This window comes from Somniosus microcephalus, chromosome 3 (genome assembly GCF_052327205.1).
Source record: "Somniosus microcephalus isolate GS21.2 chromosome 3, FLI_Smic_1.0, whole genome shotgun sequence".
NCBI lineage: Eukaryota > Metazoa > Chordata > Chondrichthyes > Squaliformes > Somniosidae > Somniosus > Somniosus microcephalus.
The window spans coordinates 80,841,384-80,856,212 of NC_140989.1; the positions used below are offsets into that span (position 1 = coordinate 80,841,384).

The following is a 14,829-nucleotide window of genomic DNA, read 5'->3' on the forward strand; positions in this document are numbered from 1 at the left end:
CATTTAAATTTTTTATGCATTTGATAAGAAATAAAGGTAATTGTAATTCCTTGAATTCTCCCTGGTCTTTGAGGGCATGCACTGTCCCCTTTCCAGAGGATAGACAGTGAACCTGCTCCCAGGCCTCTACCTGTTCTGATCTGTGACCAGCTGCTAAAAGGTGCACGAAAGTGAACTTTCCTCTGAACATCCCTGTTTGCTCTGGTCTTCACCACCCTCCTCCCCAGTGTTAGAGTGAGATCAGTAGCTCACCTTGTGGGGAATTGCCAGCGTTAACTGACACTGTGCTGCCATGTCTGTTCATCTTTGATTGTATTCAAAAATGTCTTGTTTGGTGTGAGAGATGTATCAGTATTTTGGAATCTCAAATCACACCATTTTAACTTACATTCTTGTATATCTTTAGGAGGGTAAATGTTTAATTGTATATTAGGTTTCATTGCTTCATTCCTATAGGAAAAAGGGAATTCAAGTCTCGTACATGCACATTTTGTGTGTGTGTCCCTTTCAGAACTGCTGTCATCATTGCTCCCCAAAAGAAACACTCTTGACTTGTCCATCCTCTTCAGCTACCACTTCATCTCTAACCTCCCCTCCCTGTCCTATGCCCTTGTAGGTGGCATTGTCTGCCATCTCCGTGCTCACGTCATCCACAACTCGCTCTTCACGTTCCTACAGTATGGTTTCCACCCTGCTTGGAGCATTGAGAGCACTATGGTTAAAGTCAGCAATGATGACCGCTGTAGAGTGTTATCCCTCCTTGATCTCCTCAACCTCTCCATGGCACATGGCATTGAATATGGTCGATGATGCCATCTTCCTGCATCGCCTCTCATCAATGGTCCACCTCCACCAGACCACTTCTACTTGTTGCAACGCAACCAGAGCATCTCCAACGGGCTTCTCCTCCACCCTACACACTGTGACCTCTGAAGTTTCCAAACACCCTTTCCTCATCTAGATGCTGTCCATCCATAGGCCTGGGGAGAGCTTTCATATGTATGCTGATGACACCCAGCTCTACATCTCCACCACCTCCTTTTACCCCATGAAAATATCTGTGCTGACAAACTGCCGATCTGACATTAAGTCATGGATATGCCAGAATTTCCTCCAGCAGAACACAAGGAAGAGCAAAACCATCAATTTAGGCGTGCCAAAATCGTCACTCCCTTGCTACCGACGCTATCTTCCGCGCACCCCCCCCCCCCTAAAACCCCCCCCGGCTGCTTGCCCAGGCTAAATCCGGCAGTATGTAACTTGGGTATTCTGTTTACCCCAGCTGAATTTTAAAGCTCTTTCCCTACCTTACATCCACTGCCAAAACACTTACTTTATGCCTTTGTTTTCTCTAGAATTAGCTTCTGCAACACCCCTCTTGACCTCCATACACCATAAAATCCAAATCATCCAAAACTCTGCCATCTATATCATGTCTCGTACTGAGTCCTACTTCCAATTCAACTTCATCCTGGTTGACCTACACTGGCTCCTCACCCCCCCCCAAGAAGTTGACATTAAAATTCTCATTTATACATGGTTCCACAGCCATGTTCCACGTTAACACTTCTTCCATGCCCTCTGGTCCTCCAAATTTGACTTTCTATGCAGCCCAGTCCCTCCCTGCTCTAACTTTGGTGACAGAGCCTTCAGCTGTTTCTGTCCTACTCTTTGAAACTCCTAGCCTAAACTCTTCCACCTCTCTACTCATTTGTTCCCAGGTCCTGTAGGTACTGTACACAGCATTGACACTGGCGGCTACCTTGTAAGAACATAAGAAATAGGAGCAGGAGTAGGCCATATGGCACTTCAAGCCTGCACCGCCTTTCAATAAGATCATGGTAATCTTCTACCTCAACTCAACTTTCCCGCCCTATCAACATATCCCTTGATCCCCTTAGTGTCCAAAAATCTATCGATCTCTGTCTTGAATATAACCAGTGACTGAACACTTACTTTATGCCTTTGTTTTCTCTAGAATTAGCTTCTGCAACACCCATTTTGCTGCCCTCTTGGGTGTTGCAGAAGCTAATTCTAGAAAAAACAAAGGCATAAAGTAAGTGTTCAGTCACTGATTGTGCTCTGAACACTTACTTTTCAGTAAGTCCTCTGGGGTAGAGAATTCCAAAGATTCGCAACCCTCTGAGTGTAGATATTTCTCCTCATCTCAGTCCTAAATGTCCAAACCCTTATCCTGAGACTAGGACCCCTAGTTCTAGACACTCCAGTCAGGGGAAACAGACTCTCAGCATCTACCCTGTCAAGCCTGCTAAGGATTGTATATGTTTCAATGAGATCATCTCTTATTCTTCTAAACTCGAGAATATAGGCCCAATCTACTCAATCTCTCCTCTTAGGAAATCCCTCTCATAATAGGAATCAATCTAGTGGACCTTTGTTGCACCCCCTCTAAGTTAAGTATATCCTTCCTTAGGAAAGGAGATCAAAACTGTACACATAAGAACATAAGATCATAAGAAGCAGGAGTAGGCCATTCGGCCCCTCGAGCCTGCTCCGCCATTCAATAAGATCATGGCTGATCCAATCTTGTCCTCAACACCACTTTCCTACTCTCTCCCCATACCCCTTAACTCCCCTTGTAGTTCAAATGTCTGTCAAATCTCCGCCTTGAATATATTCAGTGACTCCGCCTCCACAGCTCTCCGGGGTAGAGAATTCCAAAGATTCACAACTCTGAGAGAAGAAATTCCTTCTCATCTCTGTCTTAAATGAGCGACCCCTTATTCTGAAACTATGCCCCCTAGTTCTAGATAATCTCACTAGGGGAAACATCCTCTCAGCATCTACCATGTCAATCCCCCTCAGAATCTTATATGTTTCAATAAGATCACTTCTCATTCTTCTAAACTCCAATGAGTATAGGCCCAACCTGCTCAACCTTTCGTCATACGTCAACCCCTTCATCCCAGGAATCAACCTAGTGAACCCTCTCTGTACTGCCTCCAATGCAGGTATCTCCTTCCTTAAATATGGAGACCACAACTGTATGCAGTACTCCAGGTGCGGTCTCACCAGTGCCCTGTAAAGTTGCATCAAAACTTCCCTACTTTTATACTCCATATCCCTTGCAATAAAGGCCAACATTCCATTAGCCTTCCTAATTACTTGCTGTACCTGCATGCTAAGTTTTTGTGTTTCATGTACTAGGACCCCCAGATTCCTTTGTACCGCAGCATTTTGTAGTCTCGCTCCATTTAAATAATATAATTTGCTTTTTCATTCTTCCTTCCAAAGTGGATAACCTCACATTTTCCCACATTGTACTCCATCTGTCAAATTTTTGCCCACTCACTTAACCTATCTTTATCCCTTTGCAGACTCTATGGGCTGGATTTTCATTGAGGAGGCAGGTGTGAGGCGGGACTACAACTTTTGGGGTTGTAGTCCCGCCTCCATCGAGTTCTAGACAACCCACGCGATTTAGACTTGATTGACCTTGTTGAGCTCGCCTAGCAGGCTCAGCAGGCCAATTAAGGGCCACCCGGCAACAGGTGACGTGACAGATTGAAATTTCATCTGTCAAGACCTTTTGACAGATGAAATATCAGCGTTTCACAGCTGTTTGAAGCTGTCAAACACTGATAATCTGTACTCCAGGTTAATTCCTTCCTCTCGGGATGATTTAGAGATCTCCCCGGAACAGAAAGCAGAGGCTGCAGATTTTGACAGCTGGCGGCCATTCTGCTTTCTGTGTCGGTGAGATGAGGGACTCCCGAGACCTGAAGGAAGGAAGGCTGTAAAGGTTAGTAGAACTTCTTTAAACACTTTACACAGACCAAACACACTTACCTCTGCACTCATGCACCCATCACTCACCTGAACACCGGACATCTCGACCCCTCCAAGCCCTTCATCCCGACGGCCCACCTCGTTAACTTGGCGTGTTTTGGAGCCGTTGGCAATCCCACATTTCAACAATGAAAATAGGGATTAAGCTAAAAACTGCCTGTTAACTACCTGTTAACAGGCAGTTAAATGGCACTAACCCCCTTCCCGCCTTGGGGAGGCGGGTCCCAGTGCGGGGCGGGTACCCGCCTTCATTTGAAACTGGCATGGAGGCGGGTTGGGGGCAGGATGGGGTCGGGACCCCGATTTTGGGATTTTAAATCCCCACACGCCTCCAATCCCGACTCCAAGGCCCAATGAAAATCCAGCCCTTTGTGTCCTCCTCACAACTTGCTAACCCACCTATCTTTGTATCATCAGCAAATTTGGCTACAATACACTTGGTCCTTTCATCCAAGTCATTAATATAGATTATAAATAGTTGAGGCCCCAGCACTGATCCCTGTGGCACCCCACTAGTTACTGGTTGCCAACCGGAAAATGACCCATTACACAGTACTCCAGGTGTGGTCTCACCAAAGCCCTATGTAATTGCAGCAAAACTTGCTTACACTTAAACTCCAACCCCCTTGCAATAAAGGCCAACATACCATTTGCTTTCCGAATTGCTTGCTGTACCTGCATGTTAACTTTCTATGAGTTGTGTACAAGGACAGGCAAATCCCTCTGAATACCAACATTTACTAATCTCTCACCTTTTCAAAAAATTTCTGCTCTTCTATTCTCCCTACCAAAGTGGATAATTTCACATTTCCCCACATTATACTCCATCTGCCACCTTCTTGCCTGCTCACTTAACGTATATCCCTTTGCAGCCTCTTTGCACCCTCCTCACAGCTTACTTTCCCAACCAGCTTCGTATCGTCGGAAAACTTGGGTGCATTACACTCGGTCGCCTCATCTAAGTCATTGATATAGATTGTAAATAGCTGAGGCCCAAGCACTGATCCTTGCGGCACTCTACTAGTTACTGCCTGCCAACCTGAAAAACCCTAACCTGCCAGATGTACTGCTTTGCTGTCCTCTGGGGAGGGTGCCTTGGAGTGCCAAACAGGGTAACCTTGCTCAAACCATGTGTAGCAGCACTTTCACATCATCACCTATCAGAGGAGGATTTGGATGCTGCACTGCTGCATCACTGATCCCTCTGTTCCCTGTATATGCATTTTTGTTGCCACCCACTGTTTTTACCACTTTACTCAATAAAGATTTTCCCCAGCTTATAACCCTTCCCTTTAAATTGGAGTTGTAGCCTTTGAAGGGCTGCTAGCTCCTCTGATTTCTCCCCTGCCCCACCCTCAGGTGATCATATTCCCAAGACACCAACAATGCAGAGAGCTGGTTTAAGTTGTATGCATGAGCTGGGCTTACATTATCCAGCGAACCAAACTCCTCACACGCTATTGGTGTGTGTAGCTGCCCATGTGATAGTCTTGGTGGTGCTTATGCTAGAATCGCAATATCAAACCTTAAATGTGAATCCTACTTTTTTGTAGAGGGAATAGCAATCAAAATGCTGAAAATTGTAAATCCTACTTGACAATATAAACAAGGCAGATTAATTTCTAAATTGCCTAAGGATCTAGGAAGTCAACCTGAAGATATGGCCTTAGACGAAGGACTAGGCATGTGGTGTCTGTTTCAGTATAAATGTACAGGTGAGGTTTGAGCATATATAGCCAATGGGTGGAAAATTTAATGTGACATGGACTGCAAGGTTAAATTCAGGGCAGTGAAAACACATGGGCTTGGAAATCTGATGTGGCCCGAAAACAGGCGGTGTCACCACGGGGTGAGGTTTTATTTGCACCCAGATCGCAGGCAGTGCCATTATTTTGGTGCTGCCTGCTGATTTGGATGACTGGAGCGCACAGCCTACTGAGGAATGTGCTGCCCCAGCAGGAGGCCCAATGTAGCTTGGCCATAGCGTCCCTGGAGCGAGGCCGCCTTTTCTTAAATCTAGGCTGTCATTTTAGAAAGCAGTCTCGAACCCTTCAAGAGAAACTGCTGTCTTTAAAATTTTTTTTTTTAAATAGGCAGTCTCTAGCCCTTACAGCTCAACTGCCTTCTGGAAAAAAAACATTAAATATCATTCCAAACTTGGCAGTCTTCAGCTCTTAAAGCTGAACTGCCTTCTGCGCGTAAAAACTGGGAAAAGTGCTTCAGCACAAACACAAATGGCTTAACAGGCCAGGGAAGAGGCACCCAGTGCCTCACACACAGCACTCCAGCTTTGTGCAGGGGGTAAAAAGTGTAAGAGAGGTCCTCTACCTACAGGGGGCCAGGAGGCCCTCCATAAAAAAGGATGTGGGACCAGATCGCCAAGGCCGTCACTGCCAGCAGTGTTGCCCCCACGACCCGGCCCCAGTGCCCACAGAAGTTTCATGACATCCTGACCAGTGATCAAGGTCAGTGAATGCCGTCTCCTACCAACTACACCACTAACCCCTCACACTGCTCATTGCACGACTGCCCCCACCACCCCCATCACTTACCTACCAACAATCTGTACCAAACACGAGGCATACCTCACATTCCTAGCTCCACCTCACCCCCTTGGAGGAGATAGTGCCGGCCATTCTTGGCAGGCGCATGGCTGAAAGAATACAAGATGCCGGTATCTTCATACATTATCCTCCTTCTCACATCCTACTTCCCCCTCATCCCACAATATCTTCTGATGTACAAGGTGCACATTGCTTTTCATGCTAGGAGTATGTATTAGGAACTTAGCTATGTAAAATGCTGTGCCAGGAGTACTAAAGATTAAAATTTACCCCTTTATTTCAAGTTTCAATTTTCAACGGTGACAGCTCAGTTTAACATGGAAAAAACATTGTGAGGGATGTCGGGTGTCGTTGTGTTAGTGGTAGCCGTATTGTTTCCTGCTTTTTTTGTGAAATGATTGTGCAAGGACGTTTCATGAACCCAATTATTGAGGTATCCCTATATTTTTACATAGAATCACATAGAAGTTAGAACACACAAATGTGTCATTCCATGTTAGTGTTTATCCTCTACATGAGTAGCAGTCCTAATCTCATGTGCTCCCATATCCTTTTATCCCTCTTTCCTTCAACCACCTATCTAACCTACTCTTAACAGGATAGATTTTAACTGGATAGAGTTAATGCTCAGAATCTGATCACTGCTCTGGGTCTGCGCATCAACAGGATATTTCTAAAATATAGACACTCTGCTCCTCTATATCTTTCCCACTAGTTGGTGGCCTATAGAATACACCCAGTAGTGTAATGGCATCTCTATTATTTCTTTACTTTAACCAAGTAGATTCTGTCCTTGACCCCTCCAGGACATCCTCTCTCTCCAGCACTGTAACATTCTCCTTAACCAACACTGCCACACCACCTCCTTTCTTTCCTTCCCTATCTTTCCTGAACACCTTATATCCAGGAATATTTAAAACCCAATCCTGCCCTTTTTTGAGCTAGGTCTCCGTTATCGCCACGACGTCATATTCCCATGTGGCTATTTGCGCCTGCAGCTCACCAACTTTATTTACCATGCTTTGTGTGTTTACACACATGCATTGTAAACCTGTCTTAGACCTTTTTGTATTCTCTCTTAGTCTGGTTACCGACCCACTTGCCAGAGGAAATAGTTTCTCCCTACTTGCTCTATCAAAACCCCATATAATTTTGAATGCCTCTATTAGAACATAAGAAATAAGAGCAGGAGTAGGCCATACGGCCCCTTTAGCCTGCTGTGCCATTCAATAAGATCATGGCTGAACTTCTACATCAACTCCACTTTCCCGCCCTATCCCCATATCCCTTGATTCCCTTAGTGCCCAAAAACCTATTGATCTCAGCCTTGAACATACTCATCATTTGAGCATGCACAGCCCTCTGGGGTAGAGAATTCCAAAGATTCACAACCCTTTGAGTGAAGAAATTTCTCCTTATCTCAGTCCTAAATGGCCGACCCCTTATCCTGAGATTATAACCTGTAATTCTAGACTCTCCAGCCAGGGGAAACAGCCTCTCAGTATCTACCCTGTTAAGCCCTCTAAGAATTTTATATGTTTCAATTAGATCACCACTCACTCTTCTAAACTATAGAGAATAGTAGGTCTCCCATTAACCTTCTCTGCTCTAAGGAAAACAATCCCAGGTTCTCCAATCTCTCTACATAACTGAACTCCCTCAACCCTGTACCATCCTGGTAAACCTCCTCTGTACCCTTTCCAAGGCCATGACAGCCTTCCTAAAGTGTGGTGCCCAGAATTATACACAATACTCCAGCTCTGGCCTAACCAGTGATTTGTAAAGGTTTAGCATGACTTTCTTGTTTTTGTATTCAATATGCCTCTATTTACAAAGGCAAGTAACACATACGCTTTCTTAATTGCCTTATCAGCATGCCCTGTCACCTTCAAGGATTAGTGAATATGCACCCCCAGATCCCTCTGCTATTGCACACCCCTCAAAATAGTACCATTTAGATTATACTGACTCTCCATGTTATTTTTTCCCAAAGTGCATCACTTCACACTTAGCCATGTTAAATTGCACCTGCCATGCATATGCCCATTTCAACAGTCTGTCTACGTCCTCCTGAAGTCTGCTCCTATCCTGTTCATTGTTTACCACATTGCCAAGTTTTGTATCATCCACAAACTTTGAAATTGTACTCCCTATACCCAAATCCAGGTAATTTATACAAGAAGAAAAACAATGGTCCTAATGTCGACCCCTGGGGGCCCCTACTGCATACTTCCCTCCAGTCAGAAAAATATCCATTCACCTCTACTCTCTACCTTTTATCCCTTAGCCAATTTCGTACCCAAGTTACCACTGTCCCTTTAATACCACGTGCTTCAATTTTCCGAATAAGTCTGTTATGCGGTACTTTTATCAAATGCATTTGAAGGTCCATATATACAACATCTGCTGCACTACCTTCATCAACATTCTCTGTTACTTTATCAAAGAACTCAATCAGGTTAATCAGACACGATTTGCCTTTAATCAATTTGTGCTGGCTATCCCTTATTAACCCGTGCTTCTCCAAGTGAGAATTAATTTTGTCCTTGACAATGGTCTCTTGTAGTTTTCCCACCACTGACGTTAGATGATTGGCCTGTAGTTACCAGGATTATCCCTCCATTTTTGGAATAGGGGTGTAACACTTGCAATCCTCCAGTCCTTTGGCACCACTCCCATATCCAAGGAGGATTGAAAGATTGTGGTCAGAGCTTCCTCTATCTCCACCTTAGCTTCACTCAGCAACCTAGAATACATCCCATCTGGACTGCATGTCTTGTTAACTGAGTGATGCCAACCTATTTAAGTACCTCCTTTCTATCTATTTTTATCTTATGCAATATCTCTACTTCCCCCCATCTCTACTGCAACATTAACTTAATCCTCTTCTTTTGCAAAGACAGATGCAAAGTACTCATTCAGTACCTCAGTCATGCCCTTTGCCTCCACAAGATTATTTCCTTTTTTGTCCCTAATCGTCCCCACCATTCCTTTAACTATCCTTTTACTTTTTATATGTTGATAAATGATTTTTGGATTCCTTTTTATATTACCTGCTAATTTTTTCTCATACTCTTTCTTTGCCCTTCTTGTAGCCTTTTTAAATTTCCCCCTGCACTGTCTATATTCTACCTGGTTTTCTACCGTATTCTGTACCTGACATTTGTCATAAGCCTTTTTCTGTTTTATTTTAACCTCTATTTCCTTTGTCATCCAGGGAGCTCTACCTTTGGATGTCGCATCTTTCCTCCTTATGGAATATACTTGGCTTGTACCTTGAAGGCCTGCTATTACTCATTATCTGTTTTCCTGGCTAATCTTTATTTCCAGTCCACCTGTGCTAGATCCCTTCTCAAATCACCAAAATTGGTTCCCTTCCAGTTGGGTATTTTCACTTTTGATTTTTCTTTGTCCCTTTCCAAAAATGCTTTAAACCTAATTATAGTATGATCACTATTACCCAGATGTTCTCCCACTGAAACACACTTCACTTGCCCTACTTCATTCCCCAGAACTAGATCCAGCACTGCTTCCTTCTTCATTGGGCTAGAAACATAGGGCCGTATTTTCCGATCGGAGGCTTCCTGCGTGCGGAGGCCTCCAATCTGGAAAAAAATCTACGGACTTACCTGAGGGCTCCCGAGGTCCGGACACTTCCGCTCCTGGGCCTCTCCAACTCAAACTGTGCAGGGCCCACGTATCCCAGAGGCGCATGTGGTTCGCAAGCGTCCTGGGATCACGTGGGCCATGGGGAGCCAATCAAAGAAGGGAATCTCCATCATACACTTGACAGATAGACCTGTCAAATATATGAATGGAGATCACTCCAAAAACACTGTAAAACACTAAATAATTTTTTTTTTAAATCACATTTTAAAATTAGTTGAAATTACAATAAATTAAATATTTTGAACAAATTTAATTTTTTGAAAAAAATAAGTTTTTTTACAGGGCTAAAAATAAACTTACCTTTTTAAAGTATTTTTAAATGAGTGAAATTAAAAAATTTTTTTTTTTCAAATCTTATGCTGGTAAAAGCAGGCCTTACACCTTAGATTTCTAAGGGTTTTCTGCGGGCGGAGGGTCTCCAGAAAGCAGAACTATCCACCCACAGAGACCCTTCTCTAGGGCAGGCAGGCGTCCGATCTGTGTACAGTGCGTACACACCCGTAGGGATCGGAATATCCGGCCCATACTGATTAAGGAAGTTCGCCTGTACAAATTTTAGGAATTCTTCACCCTCCTTGCCCTTTACTCTTTTTCCCCCAGTCTATATTAGAATGATTGAAGTCCCCTGCTATTAGTACTCTATTATTTTTAAATTTGCTCCTCTATATCCTTCTTAATATTTGGGGGTCTATAGTAAAGACCCAGCAATGTAACAGCTCCTTTTCTGTTCCCTAACTCTACCCAAATAGATTCAGTCTTTGAACCATCTCGTATATTGTTCCTCTGTAGAAATGCAATATTATCCTTGTCACGCCCCCTCCTATCTTTTTTCCATCTCTATCCTGAATGCATTGTAGCCAGGAATGTTTAATTCCCACTCCTGCCCATGTTTAAGCCAGTTCTCTGTTATAGCCACTATATCGTAACCCCATGTGGCAACTTGTGCCTGTAACTCATCAACATTATTTGTAACACTCCTCACATTAACACACATGCATTCCAACACCATGCTGATTGGCTTTGCTTTTTTTCCTCCAACTAATTCCTGCTCTTTCTGCACTATTCTTTGTTCTGTTGCTGTTTCCTATGCGCCTTGTCTCTCCCCTCTGTTGCTATGTCCTGGTGCCCCTCCCCCTGCCAAGTTAGTTTAAACCCTCCCCCACAGCCCGAGTTAACCTCCCTGTGAGAACATTAGTTCCTCCTGGAACACTCATCCTTATCAAACGTTTCCTCTAGACTACAATTATTCAGTTTCCTCAGTGATTTTACTGTATATTTACCCCAAATATAAGGATATCAAGGAAAGTATGAACTTAATTAACTTTTGATCTATTTGTTTAGATAGTTAACACATGCATTATGATATAACTCTGTCTCAGTGGTAGAAACCCCATTTACTTGCATTTCCCGGCGATTAAATCTAATGGTATTTTAACCCATTGTAGACCAATTGTATCCTAATTGCATTGTTAGTACAGTAACTTGCTGTGCCTTACTGTTTCCCTGTATTGTCCTTCCTCTAAATAAACCTAATAAGCATCTACACTTTGGTCTGATGGTGTGGCATTTTCCACCTTTCAAAGAGAGAGGAGCACATGATGGGCATCTCACTTGATGTCCAGTGGTTGATACCATGATTAGGAGTCACTATTCATTCTGTGGCATACTATTACATTCATTGTAAATGTATAGGTGATGGTTCATAGGAAACTTGATCTGCTTATGGAAGCTACCATTTTGTTTGAAAATCCATTCAGACAACATCTTCCTTTCTCATTAAGCTGATCAACTTAGTAGTGGAAATAGGTTTACAACATAGTAAAGGCATAAAATATAAAAAAAAGTTACAAGAAAGTATTAAGCTGACCTATCCAGTAATATTTTGTGTTTTAAAATGACTTTAACAATGTTTGCCATTGGAAGTTTGCACCTCTTTGAAAAGCCAGGGACTTGAGTTCCCAGTGGTCGCCCTTCCCAGAACTATCACTCTCAACTGAAGAGAATCAATAAGATAGTAGTCTACAGCCCCCAGCTTACATCCGTGCCTCTAACTTTCGATGTTTTGGATTGAAAGTAAGACTGTCCATTTTATAGAGTTTATGATTTTCTATTTGTAAGTCCTGCTCCCATTCTCCCATGTGGTCCATGGGTGTAGAAGGATTGAGGACCTCAGGGAAGCTATAATTAGAAGCAGTCACGGTAATCTGAGTTTTTTTTGTATTAAAACGATAAAAGCAAATTTACAGATCAGAAAATTCTCAAAAGACAGTACATTTATTCAAGTTTGGAGGAATGATCTGAATTAAAGTCCTAAATTTAAAGTTATTTGAGAAGATCATTTTAGTAACACTGGCCGCGATTTTTCTGACCTCGGTGGGTCCGTGGCGGGCGACGTTGGTGGCGGGTCCCGACCCCGCTGCTGCTTCCATCCCACTGTCTAAAATGAATTTCCCTTGATTGGGCTTGTTAAGCCCGCCCAGCGCATTTAAGAACATAAGAAGTAGGAGCAGGAGTAGGCCATACGGCCCCTCGGGCCTGCTCCGCCATTCAATAGGATCATGGCTGATCCGAATCTAGACTCACGTCCACTTCCCTGCCCTCTCCCCGTAACCCCTAATTCCCTTATCTGCTAGGAAACTGTCTATCTCCATTTTAAATTTATTTAATGTTGCAGCTTCCACAGCTCTCTGGGGTAGCAAATTCCATAGATTTACTACTCTCTGAGTGAAGAAGTTTCTCCTCATCTCAGTTTTGAAAGGGCAGCCCCTTATTCTTAGATTATTCCCTAGTTCTAGTCTCACCCATCAGTGGAAACATCCTCACCGCATCCACCCGATCAAGCCCCCTCACAATCTTATATGTTTCGATAAGATCGCCTCTCATTCTTCTGAACTCCAATGAGTAGAGTCCCAACCTACTCAACCTTTCCTCATACGTCAACCCCCTCATCTCCGGAATCAACTGAGTGAACCTTCTCTGAACTGCCTCGAGAGCAAGTATATCTTTTCTTAAATATGGAAACCAAAACTGCACGCAGTATTCCAGGTGTGGCCTCACCAATACCCTGTATAACTGCAGCAAGACTTCCCTGTTTTTATACTCCATCCCCCTTGCAATAAAAGCCAAGATTCCATTGGCCTTCCTGATCACCTGCTGCACCTGCATACTAACTTTTTGTGTTTCATGCACCAGGACCCCCAGATCCCTTTGTACTGTAGCACTTTGCAGTTTCTCTCCATTTAGATAATAACTTGCTCTTTGATTTTTTTTGCCAAAGTGCATAACCTCACACTTTCCAACATTATATTGCATCTGTCAAATCTCTGCCCACTCACTTAGCCTGTCTATGTCCTTTTGCAGGTTTTTTATGTCCTCCTCACTCACTGCTTTCCCTCCCATCTTTGTATCGTCGGCAAACTTGGATATGTTGCACTCGGTCCCTTCCTCCAAATCGTTAATATAGATTGTAAAGAGTTGGGGTCCCAGCACTGACCCCTGCGGAACACCACTAGTTACTGATTGCCAGCCCGAGAATGAACCATTTATCCCAACTCTATGTTTTCTGTTAGATAGCCAATCTTCCACCCATGCCAGTATATTACCCCCAATCCCGTGATTTCTTATCTTGATCAGTAATCTTTTGTGTGGAACCTTGTCAAATGCCTTTTGGAAGTCCAAATACACTACATCCACTGGTTCCCCTTTATCCACCCTGTATGTTACATCCTCAAAGAATTCGAGCAAATTTGTCAAACATGACTTCCCCTTCATAAAACCATGCTGACTCTGTCCTATTAAATTATGTTTATCCAAATGCTCTGTTACTGTTTCCTTAATAATGGACTCCAACATTTTGCCAACCACAGATGTTAGGCTAACTGGTCTATAGTTTACAGCTTTTTGTCTACTTCCCTTCTTAAATAAGGGTGTTACATTAGCAGTTTTCCAATCTGCCGGGACCTTTCCTGAGTCCAGGGAGTTCTGGAAAATGATCACCAATGCATCCACAATCCCTACCACCACTTCTCTCAAGACCCTAGGATGTACGCCATCAGGTCCGGGGGATTTATCCGCCTTAAGTCCCATTAATTTACTGAGTACCATCTCCTTAGTGATTTTAATCGTCTTTAGCGGGTCTGGTGATGTCATTTGATGACGTGACATCAGCCGATTTTCTTAAAGGGATAATGGCCAACTTTATTTTGACATTTGTGCTGTCAGTGTTCTGCAGCATTGAGGTGCTGCAAACACTGTCAAGCACTGCACAGAGGCGCAGGGCTGCCCCCAGGTTCTCCATGACTCCCTCCATAAACTTATGGAGGAATTAACAGCACGCAGGGAGGTCCTCCTCCCTTCCCATGGGCGGAAGAGACGTTCCCAGGAGATCAACGCAGCCTGGTTGCACATTGCACAGGAGGGCACAAGCAGGGATGTGGTCAGAAGGACCTGGGTGCAGTGCCGCAAACATTTCACTGATCTCAGTAGATCATGAAACGTTACTACAAACCACATTCAACCTCATCCTGCTCTCATCACATCCCCATCACTCTGCCTTCCCTACCCTATTCCTGCACATCCTTACTCACACCAACATACCTTGCATCTCCACCCATCCCTCTCTATTTACATTATCATATCCCCATCTCACTAGCCACCCCTCACACTCACCCTCATCCTAGTGCAATCATACCAACTAACAACACACAAGGGTAGGCACTTGGGTGTTTTATGCAATATTTATGTAAAGTTTCTGTTAATGAGGTGTTAAACATTGAAACCTTTATTT

General features: G+C 43.6%; 1 protein-coding gene across 1 annotated transcript in view; it reads left to right on the plus strand.

The window, feature by feature from the left end:
* marc1 (mitochondrial amidoxime reducing component 1) overlaps nucleotides 1-14,829 on the plus strand; it is a 91,298-nt gene that overhangs the window by 16,356 nt on the left and 60,113 nt on the right. The window lies entirely within an intron of this gene.